Source organism: Hyaena hyaena, unplaced genomic scaffold (assembly GCF_003009895.1).
Source record: "Hyaena hyaena isolate Hyena2069 unplaced genomic scaffold, ASM300989v1 scaffold_18, whole genome shotgun sequence".
NCBI lineage: Eukaryota > Metazoa > Chordata > Mammalia > Carnivora > Hyaenidae > Hyaena > Hyaena hyaena.
The window spans coordinates 4,778,608-4,790,017 of NW_024080649.1; the positions used below are offsets into that span (position 1 = coordinate 4,778,608).

An 11,410-nucleotide genomic window follows, 5' to 3' on the forward strand; every position below is an offset into this window, starting at 1 on the left:
AGCAATAGGGAATCTTATGAAATAAGTGGAAGAGCACATCCATGAAGAGCTGTGGGAACGGGACGAGGGGCAGGCAATGCAGAGACCAGAGATGAGAGAGAGAGGAAAGGAGCCAGGGAAAGATGTCAGAAAACAAAGGGGAAATCTCAAGGTGGGGTGGTTGGCAATTTAGATTGCAGGAGAGAGTGAAAAAGTTGAAAGTAGAAAAGGAAAAACTACTGGTTGGTGAGGGGACATTGGTGACCTTGTAGAGAGGACCAAATCTTGGAGACATAGGGCCTTCTCACTCACCTGAAGTGATGTCCAGACAACCTGATCCTGCACTCTGGGATGGGGCTGGCATCTGTACGTGTCGTCACTGAGCCCCACAGCAGAACTGGAGGAATGCAGTATAGTTTCTATGAACTCGCAGAGGAGGAGAAACTCACCGGGCTTTAGAAGGTGGGTACTGGGGAAGTGAAGCAGAGGCCAGAGTCCGCTTGTTTGAAGGTGCTGAGTGCAGATGGGTGGAAGGAAGGACAGAGTGTTGTCTGACGATGCGACTGGGTCAGACTCTCATCCAGGAGCTCAAAGGTAGTGGAATGTGGTAGAGAGTCGAGCAAGGGATAGCTCCACTAAAATCCTGTACAGCCCTCTTATTAATCATCAAGGAGAGGACAACATACCCCTGTGGCAGAAATAGCAGGCAATTCACACCAGAAGTATAAATTGCTAGTAAGTATCTGCAGATGGTCCCTGTCTTGTTAGCAAAAAGTTTAAGTTAAAATGAGATAACCATTTCTTGCCTGCCAAATTGACATTTTTCAAAAAGAAAATAATACCCACGAATGACGAGGGTGCAGGAAAATTGATGTTCACATGCCATTGGGCGTGAGTTGGAGGGCTTTTGGGCATATGCCAGAGAGCCTAACCTATTGTTAACTTTTAGGGCAGCAGTTCCACTTGCAGAAATATGTCCTGAGGAAATAGAGATGTCATGTCAGGGGTAAGTTCCTAAGTTTTACAGTAGGAAGAATGGCTTACCTAGTTCCAAAGACCCACTTAGCTGGTATGTGAGTTATGTAAGATACTTAACTTTCTAAGCCTCAGTTCCCTCATCTCATAAAATGGGCTGCTGCGAGGGTCAAATGAAATGATTTCCATTTAAAAAGTGCTTAGAACTATGCCTGGCCCTACTAAGTACGTTAGCAATGGAGCCACTAATTATTTATATTAGTGATTTTGTTAGTATATATACAAAGATTTACAAGAGTTTCTTGTAACAGCTATAGCAAAATATTAGGAATTTCCTTAACGTCCAGTAATAGAATTAAGTGAAATTTTATGTTATGTCCAAGACATACAATATCTATGTAGCCTTAATTCTGACTTAGGAAGAATATTCCGTGTCCTGGGTAACTCTCATGCTAGATTCATTTAAAAGGGTGGCTCATATAAGGAGCAGTGCGATCTGTGGTTGGTAAAGAAGATCGGTATCTCTAGACATACAGAGGGGAGGAAAAAACCCCTAAAAGCTATCTTGCCTGTCTGTGACTCTCTGGCTGGTGGAATTATAGGCGATTTTTATTTTAGCCAGTGAGTCTTTTTGCACATATCCTTTTTTTTTTTTTTTCATAATGAACTCACACTACTTTAATCAGGAGAAATTATTTAAAATAAATTTAACATCATGAGATGCCAGATTGAAACTGTAATGGGCCAGATGGCACAGTTTTACATCGTCTCCTAGCCTTTGCTCTACAGCCCAGCAGCAAGAACGGAGAGATCAGAAATAGGATCTTCGGAGAGGGATTTTGAGGAAATTGGGAGGAGATGAAAAGTTGTGGGTGCTGGCAAAGAAAACACTGAAGTAATTGGTTATAGTTAGGGTGGGAAGGGATCCCATTTAGCCGGGAAGGCAGCAGGAAGTGGGTAGAGATGGGGTGGGTGAAGTATGCACAGGTCGCCAGGGCAGTTTATGCAGTAAGGTGGTTAAAGCGACTGCGTATGGTGAAAGGAGGTGTTGCTTCACATCTCGGGGTGGGGGAGCCAGTGCTTCACGGTTTGAATCTGGGTCAGGAGAGAATCTGAGGCCAGTGATGGCCAAAGATGCTGGCCGTCTGCCTTCAGGATATGATGGAACGCTGCAGCGGTGGCACTTGGTATTTTACCAAGTTACTTGAACAGCTGGTTCAGTTGCCCCAGTGATACTTTTTCAGATACTTTTTTTACTTTTTATTACTGTGGTCATGGCTTTGGTGGTAGTTGTTGTATGTATCCTCCACATGGTTAGTAAAAAGTTCTATTCCTCCAATCCCAGCCCATCTTCCCCAGCACACACAGAGCGGGCTCCTTGCCCGGCTCTCGTTCAAATCGTGCGACATCTTCTTCCTCCCCTCCATGACTCGACTGTGCCCAGAATATCGCGGTAGTTATGGATTCCCTGCAGAATGGACTGAGCTAGCAGTTTTCACTTCCAGGCTGATTTATGTTCACGCTGGAAAGAGCACAGATGCACTCATTAGCAAACATGAAGCCAGGACTGCATGATTCTCGGGGCCTTCCTGGCAGTGGACCTCCTGCAACACGAGGGACCTGTTCAAGCATGTGTGTGCGCTCTGACCTTGCCGTAGTTCCAGAATCATTCTTAAAGCCACTGGGAAATTGCTACCAAGCGATGGAATCTCACCTTTTTACGCTTTCACACTTCCTGACTTCCGCACAGTAGCAATATACAAATAGTGTTATTGTAGAAAGCATAGAATGGAATTGGATATGGTTCTTTGGTGGATTCTAAGCTAAACAGATGAGGGTATTATTTCTTTGCCCCTTGAATGACTTTTCTACTTATCTCAGAATCTGGGTTGTCTTTGGGTGTTTTTGAGGGAGGCACGGAGATGTGGGGATGGCTTATTCATTGCCGTGTGTTTTTCTATGTTTTACTCTACATTTAGTAGTGCTCCCCTCTGTAGGCTGCTGGGATTCTTCCTTTATATGGTGGCTGCCCTTGTCCTTGGATTTAGAACTGCATTCACCAGGTTAGGGAAATCTGTCCTGATCTAGGATCATGCATGTCTTGGATGAATGTCTTTCAGTGATTGTTACTTGACTTTGTGCCCAAGTTAGAATGGTCATTTGACTTCTCCAGCTAGAGAGCTCTGTCTGGAACCTCTCATCTACGGGTAGGGAAGCCCAGTTTTCTGTTTTTGTCTGTCTGCACCTCAGTGTCCAGCCTTGCAGCCCGCTTCTTTCCTGAAGCTGTGCCAGCAATGAATTTCGTATGAAAATAAAGAGATGGGGATCGGGGCGGACTGTGGCTGTTCATGTGTACTTTTGGCGTTTCAATGTGGGGAGTTCTTAAACTGGATAGTTACTCTTTTCTCTTTGTTTTGACATAATCTTAGGTGTAGAGAAGAGTTGTAATAATAGAACAAAGGATTCTCATATACCTGTCAGTCAGACTTCCTCACTTTAACATCATCTCATATTCTGTCTATATGTACAGATGTGTGTATATACACACACGCATACCCTTACAGGTTTTTTCCTAAGCCACTTGAAAATTGAAACATCATCTCTAAATAAATTCATGTGTTTTTCCTGAAAAAAGACATTCTTGTCTAGAATCATACCATAGTCATCAAAATTAGAAAATTAATCTGACCTACAGACCTTATTCAGATTTTGCCATTTGCCCCAATTTTGCCCTTTAAAGGAAAAAAAATTCTAGATTAGGTGTGATGTTCATTTGTCATGTCTCTTTAATCTCCTTTAATCTGAAACAGTTCTTCAGTCTTTCTGTTGCATGACGCTGACATATCTGAAGAGCATAGGACATTTTGTAGACTGTCCTCAATTTGGATTTGTCTGATGTTCCCTCATGATAAGCTTCAGGTTTTGCATTTTTGGCAGGAATGTCAGGGAAGGGATGTTGTGTTCTTCTCGGTGTAACCTCTCTGGAGGCACATGATGTCTATTTGTTTCATTTCTGGTGATGGTAACTTTGATCATGCAGTGAAGGTGGTGTCTGCAGGTGTCTCCACTGTAAAGTTACTGTTTTTCCTCCTGTAATTAATAAGTATCTTGTGGGGAGACACTTGGAGACTGTGTAAATATCCTGTTACTATTCAAACTTTCATCCATCAGTTTTAGTATCCATTGATTCTTTCCTGAATGGATTATTATTATGATAGTTACCAAATGGTGATTTTCTAACTCCATGATTCCCTCTGCATTTATTAGTTGGATTTCTGTTCCAAGGAAGAACTTTCCCTAACTCCTTTTTTTTTCTTTACAGTTTATCAAAGTGTGCAATTAAGGATTCTTATTTTATACATTGAGCTGTAAACCTTTACTCTCATATAATTTTCCTGCTCAAGTTATCCCACTTTGAGTAAGTGGGAGCCCCTGCAGCCTCCTCATGTTTCCTTTCAGCACACTGCCTCCATTCTGAGAGCACCTGCATATGTTCTAGCTTAGAAAGATGCTTCAGGCTCATCTTGGCTCTTCTTTGCCCAGCCCAGGAATTGGCTATTTCTTCAAAGAGCCCTGGTTCCATTTAATAGAGAAAGGTTATGCCAGACATTTCTTCAACTAATGGAGAAAGAAACACAACATGTTCAGAGATCATTTTTTTCCCCCTCTTGAAGTATTATTATTTCTCCCAGTACCTTAATTTTCCCTACAGTTTCATTAAGCACATATTGCATCTTGGATGTGGAAGATACAGAGATGAATGAGGCATGGAACAGACTAATGGCAGAGATAGACCAGTCAACAGATAATTATAGCTGTGCAATAATCCCAGAATTGCAGTGTGTTTCCATGTGCCAAATGCTACTGTGGGATCACAGAGAAGGAGTTTAAAGTTGACTAACTAACTGGATTGATAAGTGAGGCATCTTCACCCTTCACAGGACCTTCATAGGCTACCTGATGGAACCTTGTGGCCACAGCAAAATCCTTTCTCCATTCATGGAACAGGGGAGTGCAGCACCTCACAAAGTCAACATCCATTTGAGAACTTTGATAATCTTGAGAAAGACTTTTATATGAAACTGAACTCGAATTCCTATTAAATTCCCCTTGTTACTCGTAGTTAAACTCTGAAGCTAGGTAGAACACGTGTAACTAATCCTCATCATCCGTAGCAGGCGTAGTTGAAGAGAGCTGGCTTGCCCTCCAGTGGGAGTTCTTTCTTCTCTCTCGGGCTGTTCCTGGTCCGCCATCTGACCATGCTCTGGTTTGTCAGTACCCCTCGTATGAGATTGTCTTCAGTGGATTGTAACATTCTTCATTCAGAGAGAGAGAGAGGGAGGGAGAAAATGATGGACCTGTGAACCCTACTGAGTTTCACCAGGTATGGTGCAGTCCTGTAGCCAGAGGTCACATTTCCGTCTTTGGCCGCCATGTCAGCTTTGTGCTTGCACAGAATCTGTAGTGAAGTAATACCCTCAGGTATTTTTTGCGTGAACTCTTGCTAATCCAAGTCTCTTCCAGTGTCTGTTGGTTTTAGTGATTGCCTGCACTAAAAATACAGGGATTCATACTTCAATATTTCATCTTTCAAAATTTCATCTTCTTTGGGCCTGTCATTCCCACTAGCTGAGATCTCATTTTTAGTCACGATGCCACCATTTGGCATAGGAGGTAGTCCTCTTAGCTGCATGTACTTTACATATTGTTGTGTGTGCCTGGTCTCATCCCTCAAGTTGTTGACGGGAGGGAAGGGAACCAGGGACAAGTCAGTATGTTGAGGCACGCCACCAGATACACTGACCTTTGAGTGGATACTTTAAGAAATAGCATCTGCCAGCTATAAAATCAGCTAGACTTTGTTATCTGAAAGACATTTTGCTATCCTGGATAGAGATATGATACACTTTGGGATACTTTATTAAAATGAGATAAATTGATAAAATGAGAAAGTACTTTGGGGCACCTAGGTGGCTTGGTTTCAGCTCAGGTCATGATCTCACAGTTCGTGGGCTAGAGCCTGTTTGGGATTCTCTCTCTATCCTTCTCTTATCCCTCCCCTATTCATTCTCTCTCTCTTTCTCTTTCTCTCTCTCTCTCTCAAATAAATAAATAAATAAATAAATAAATAAATAAATAAATAGATTGAAAAAACCCAAATCAAAAAGTACTCTCTACTGCATTTCTCAGATCTTTGAATCTAAGTGAAGCTGCCTTTCAGTTGATTTTATGTGAATGTTCTTACAGAACCTACAGCTAATTGCTAATTTCTCAGGACCTCCTTTTGAAAAAAAATTTTTTTTCCCCTAGATGCTATTCAGTAACTGTTGAATCTGTTTTACTACTGTGGGGAACTTGCAGTATGCAGTCATTTTCTAAAATGATGTACACACACATTACTTTTTCCCCTTATCTTGCTTTATATTATTTCTAAGTGCTTTTCACCCCTTAACGTTCTGTTTCTCTGTGGTCTCTCCCCCATGAGAATAGACACTGAGACCTGTTTATCACTGATTCCCAGGCATCTGACACACAGTAGGTACACAGTAAATAATGTGTGAGTTCACACATTTTCCTTTTTTTTTGTTTTTAAATTTTTAATGTTTTATTTATTTCTGAGAGAGAGACAGCATGAGCAGGGGAGGGTCAGAGAGAGAGGGAGACAGAATCGGAAACAGGCTCCAGGCTCTGAGCTGGCTGTCAGCACAGAGCCCAACACGGGGCTCGAGCCCATGAACAGTGAGATCATGACCTGAGCCGAAGTCAGAAGCCCAACCGACTGAGCCACCCAGGCTCCCCTCTTTTTCTTTTTTTTAAACATTTATTTATTTTTGATAGAGTGCAAGCAGGGAAGGGGCAGAGAGAAAGGGGGACTGGAAGATCTGAAGTGGGCTCCGTGCTGACAACAGTGAGCCTGATGTGGGGGGTCGAATTCATGAACCGTGAGATCATGACTTGAGCCAAAGTCAGTTGCTCAGCGAGCTACCATTTTAGTTCCTTGCAACACCTCCCCCAATTCTCATGACCCCTTCTCCTGTGTAATGACATTCAAGTAGTAACCTTCCTCCTGACCCACTTCAACAAAATGGGCATGCTGTGAATGGGCATGGTTGTTTTTTTAAATGTTTATTTATTTTGAGAGAGAATGCGAACAGGAGAGAGGCAGAGAGAGAGGGAGAAAAGGAGAGAATCCCAAGCAGTCTCTGTGCTAACAGACCCGTGAGATTATGACTTGAGCTGAAATTGTGAGTCAGACGCTTAACTGACTGAGCCAGCCAGTCACCCCGAAGGGGCATGTTTTTTCTCATAACAATCGTGGATTCCCATGATCTTAGAACAGTTCTTAGGTACATAAAGATTGAATTTGAATGTGGGAGATTTCTGGAGTTCTCTTTGGGAAATAGACATTAAAGAAAACGGTAGTAGAGTGGCTAAGGAGACAGACTTCACAGCCAGATTATGGATTTGTCATTTGGGCTGTGTAACTTCTACAACTCAGTTTTCCCATCTTGAAAACAGAGATATAAAGAGCATCCATCTCACACAGTGGTTATGAACGTGGGGTGGTATCTGCAGGCCTTCTCCTGATGCCCAATTCTGGAAGCGACAGCTTCCTTTACCATGGTTTTAATTTTAAAAACCTTCGGGAAAGAAAGGCACAGAGGAGGAAAGGAAGTCACCCATAACCTCATCCCCTAGCAATTACCATTTAAAAAGTTCTGATACAAATCTCATGTATTTTCCATGTGTAGACCTATAGATGCTTCATTCATTTAACATCCTCTGTGATCATTTTCTCAAGCCTGTAAGTAGTTTCTTTAAACAGTGATACTTTATATTGCCTTATGGAGCCCTGTGCAGTATCATTTATTTAGAGAGCCCCTTCTTTTGCCGGATGATTTCCATCTTCTTTTTTTTTTTTTTTCCCCTGTTGAAAATGTTGTGATGAATAATACTGTATCTCCGCACACATCTTGGGTTGTTTCCTAGAATTGGGGAATTGCTGAGTCAAAGGGCATGTGCATTTTTTGAGGCTTTTGATATCTATTGTCAGATTGCCTTCAGGAAAATGGTGCTCCCTGACTGGGCCTCCAGCAGAGCAAGCAGGCTGCTCCTGGAGGATGGTGCTCCCTACTGGCCCCCCAGCAGAGCAGGGTGCTCCCGGAGGATGGTGCTCCCTACTGGCCCCCCAGCAGAGCAGGGTGCTCCCGGAGGATGGTGCTCCCTACTGGCCCCCCAGCAGAGCAGGGTGCTCCTGGAGGATGATGTGCCTGCTGCTTCACTTCTCTCTGGCATGCAGCGTGGATTACTTGCAGAGGCAACAGTTTCTCGCAGTCTGGATTCTGTTTTTCTTTTTTTCCCCTTTGTTTCTTTTCTTGGTTTTCTGCCAAACAGCCTCTTGTGAAAGGACCGCCTAATTAACCCTGTGCTAATTAACAATTTAAAATTACACAGTGTGACTGTTCATGTTTAATTCTCTGGGAGCTGGAGCAACAGCAGGAACCCCCTCCCCTCCCTAATAACTATATCCTGCCCCTGCCCAGCTTCCCAGTAACTGTTGCTTTATACCCAGTCCTGTCTCCTTAAAGCAGTGTCACAAAACTGTCCTATCACATCTTCTTGGTTGAAAGAGGGAGATGAATGACTTTGTTAGCAGTGGGACCTGGGGTAGAACAGAGATTTATCACTTTAAACAATCTTTGGGAAATAAAGGCTGATGCAGGGGAGCTTTCCAGGTGAGTTCCAAGGGAACTGTAACTTGTGATAGGAGCGGGGGAGAAGGGCTCTTGGTGACGATGTTGGAACTTTCTGTACAAGACTGCTTCTCACAGATTGAAATACTAGGAGAGAATGAGTGGGAACCCAGATCACTCCTGTATCTTTCTGTTAACGTCTTACTGGAAATCTAATCTTTTGTAATCTAACCAAAGTCGTAAAACCACGCACGTACACACAGACACCATGCTGAGTACCATACTAGGGGGTCAGGAGTAGTGTGTGTGTGTGTTTGCAAAGGAATTTGGGGTCACAAGCAGCAGAAGAGAAGCAGGCCGCAGGACGGGTTGTGGGTTTATGTGCGTGAGCCGGCCCTGGCATGAGTGAAGGGTGAGGAGGAGGGTGCAGAGCTCGGGGTGGAGTGAGGGGGCCTGAACAGAGGCCGCTGGTGGGGCTGCGTGTGAGCGTGTGGGGACCCGCTGGGTTCCCAGGCTGCCCTCTATAACTGAAGATCATTGATTTTACGGGAAACCATGTTTACAGACAGAGTGCTGATCGACCTGCCGAGTTGACTTCTGCCTCCTTAAGTAAGAACTACCTTTTTCTTATTGACTGGCTGATAAACAGAGCGAGAGGGACAGCCAGCCAGGTGGGAGAGTTCTGGATAGCCTGAGGTCCTTGAGCTGAAGGATTGGGCAGGTTTAAGAGATTGCTTCATCTCTATCCTCAGGTCCCTTCTCGTCTACCCCATCCCTGCACCTCCCCAGAACCGGCGGGGGATTCCAAGACCGACCCTGCCTGGTTACCTAGCAGTCCAGGCACCAAGCACGGGAAAGATGGGAATCTGGTGAAGATGTTGCGAAGCAGAGAGTGTCTCAAGCTTTAATGCCTGTCCCCAGGGGATCATGTTAAAACGCAGATTCTGATCTCGAGCAAGGCCTGAGAGACTGCATTTCACAGGTGCCCCGGTGAAGAATGAGGCTACTTGTCCCAGAACCACATGTTGCTGAGCAAGGCTATAAACTGTTGTGCCTGTTGTGGCCAGCATGCACCAAAAGGAAGCCCAGAGCAGGCAGCCTCGATCCTGAAGTGGACCCTTCTTTCCCACTGGTGTCTTGATGGGCTGTCGTCACTCCCTGTTAACGAGTGGTATTCCACGTGTCCTCTCTTATGGGGCAAGTGGCTCTATGAGGTGGTCTTTCATAGGTGGCCACAGTGTCATCCTTTCTTGACACCTTTTGCTTGGGAATAGGAAAGTTAGGCAAGTTTTTGTAAGTCCCGACCATTTAGCTGGATGGTTTGTGGAGGAGGAGGAGGTAAGAGAGAGCTGAATAAGAAAAGCCCACCAATTAATTGGTAAACGCTTGCAGGTTTCTCTGGCCCAGCTCACGCTGGAGAGGAGATTGGCTTTGCTGTCGATACTCAAGTCCCTAGTGAAGCATCAAAGCTGTTCTCCTTTATCAATCGTGGCCTCCCCTTCCAGCATGTTCCTGTAACTTACCAAGCATTTATGACATTGATTTTACAATCGGGCTGTTAACCCTCCCGCCCCTTCAGCCTGCCAACCTTTTTGGCCTGAGCTGTCAATCAGATGTCATCTAGCCAATCAGGCACATCTTTAAGAAGAGCCACCCTGGATTCTCACCTGTATCCCAGCTAAGCCTTCTGAAGTCCCATCGCATTTGCTGTTTGGTTTGGTTTGGTTTCTTGTAGTTAGCTCTGTTGAAAATCAATGTGCCTTTTCTAAAGCACACTGAACTTTGTTGTAATGCAGTTTTAGGTTATAAGCTTGAGAGGTGCTGTGTGTGTGTGTGAGTGTGTGTGTGTGTGTGTGTGTGTGTGTGTGTGTGTGTGTTGAACAAAACAGGACCCGCTTTTCCAAAGTTATTTCTCCAGAGACTTCTGGTAAACCTGCCTTCCCCGTCTTTTCCCGAGGGGGAGCTGTTGGCTTACTGTGCAGCCAAGAATCAAGAAATAAAAAAAGAATGGGAAGATAGGGGTGGGGTGGGGAAGGAGCGAGACCAAACCCAGCCAAAATCTTCCTCCGATGTGTATGAATGAGATGTGGGGTGGAGAAGCAGCCAAATGTTCTCCAGGAAGGAGGTGTAGGGGGGAGGGTGGCCTGGGATTTGCAGCTGAACAATCAGGACCGTCCGAGAGGCTGAGTTGACTGTAGGATCCATGCTGAGACGGAAGAAATGCCCCTGTGATGATGTGGCCACAGGAGCAGAGTGATGGTGGGGGCTCTGATGCCTCCCTCCCCAGGGATGCAGAGTCTCAGAGGGCACATTCAGCTCAGTGGCACTCTGGAGTCGGAAACGGAAAAGCCCCAGGGCCGAAGGACAGCTGCTTGAGCAGCTACTAATAACTACGAGGCAGGTGTGGAATGGGGGCCGGCGGAGCCCAGCTGCCGTCTTGGCCTGCCGCTACGATCCCTGACAGCAGAAACCACCATGCCAGTGGTGCCCGGGCTCCACCCAGACAGGGCAAGATCGACACTGCTGGAGGGGGAGCCGGCCAGTTGAGAGTCTTCCCAGATTCATCAAGCTCAGAGTTTGCACCGTCACGTTTTAAGCATGAAGCCAGCTCAATTGCAAGCAGGGGTGCTCTGTAGGTTTCGGGGGGGGCAGTGGAGATGGGATTTTGGAGATGTGCCATCTCTTTTACAGTGTCAGGGTGGCATTGGGCCTGTTTGTAGGTTTAGCACCTCAGTGTTACTATTTGTGCAGTGGGATGATGA

The 11,410-nt window shown here is 45.0% G+C and overlaps 1 protein-coding gene across 1 annotated transcript in view; it reads left to right on the forward strand.

Annotated features, from left to right (window-relative positions):
* The window catches only part of ZFHX3 (zinc finger homeobox 3), a 238,732-nt gene that overhangs the window by 67,185 nt on the left and 160,137 nt on the right, over nt 1-11,410 (forward strand). The gene's annotated exons all lie outside the window — the stretch shown is intronic.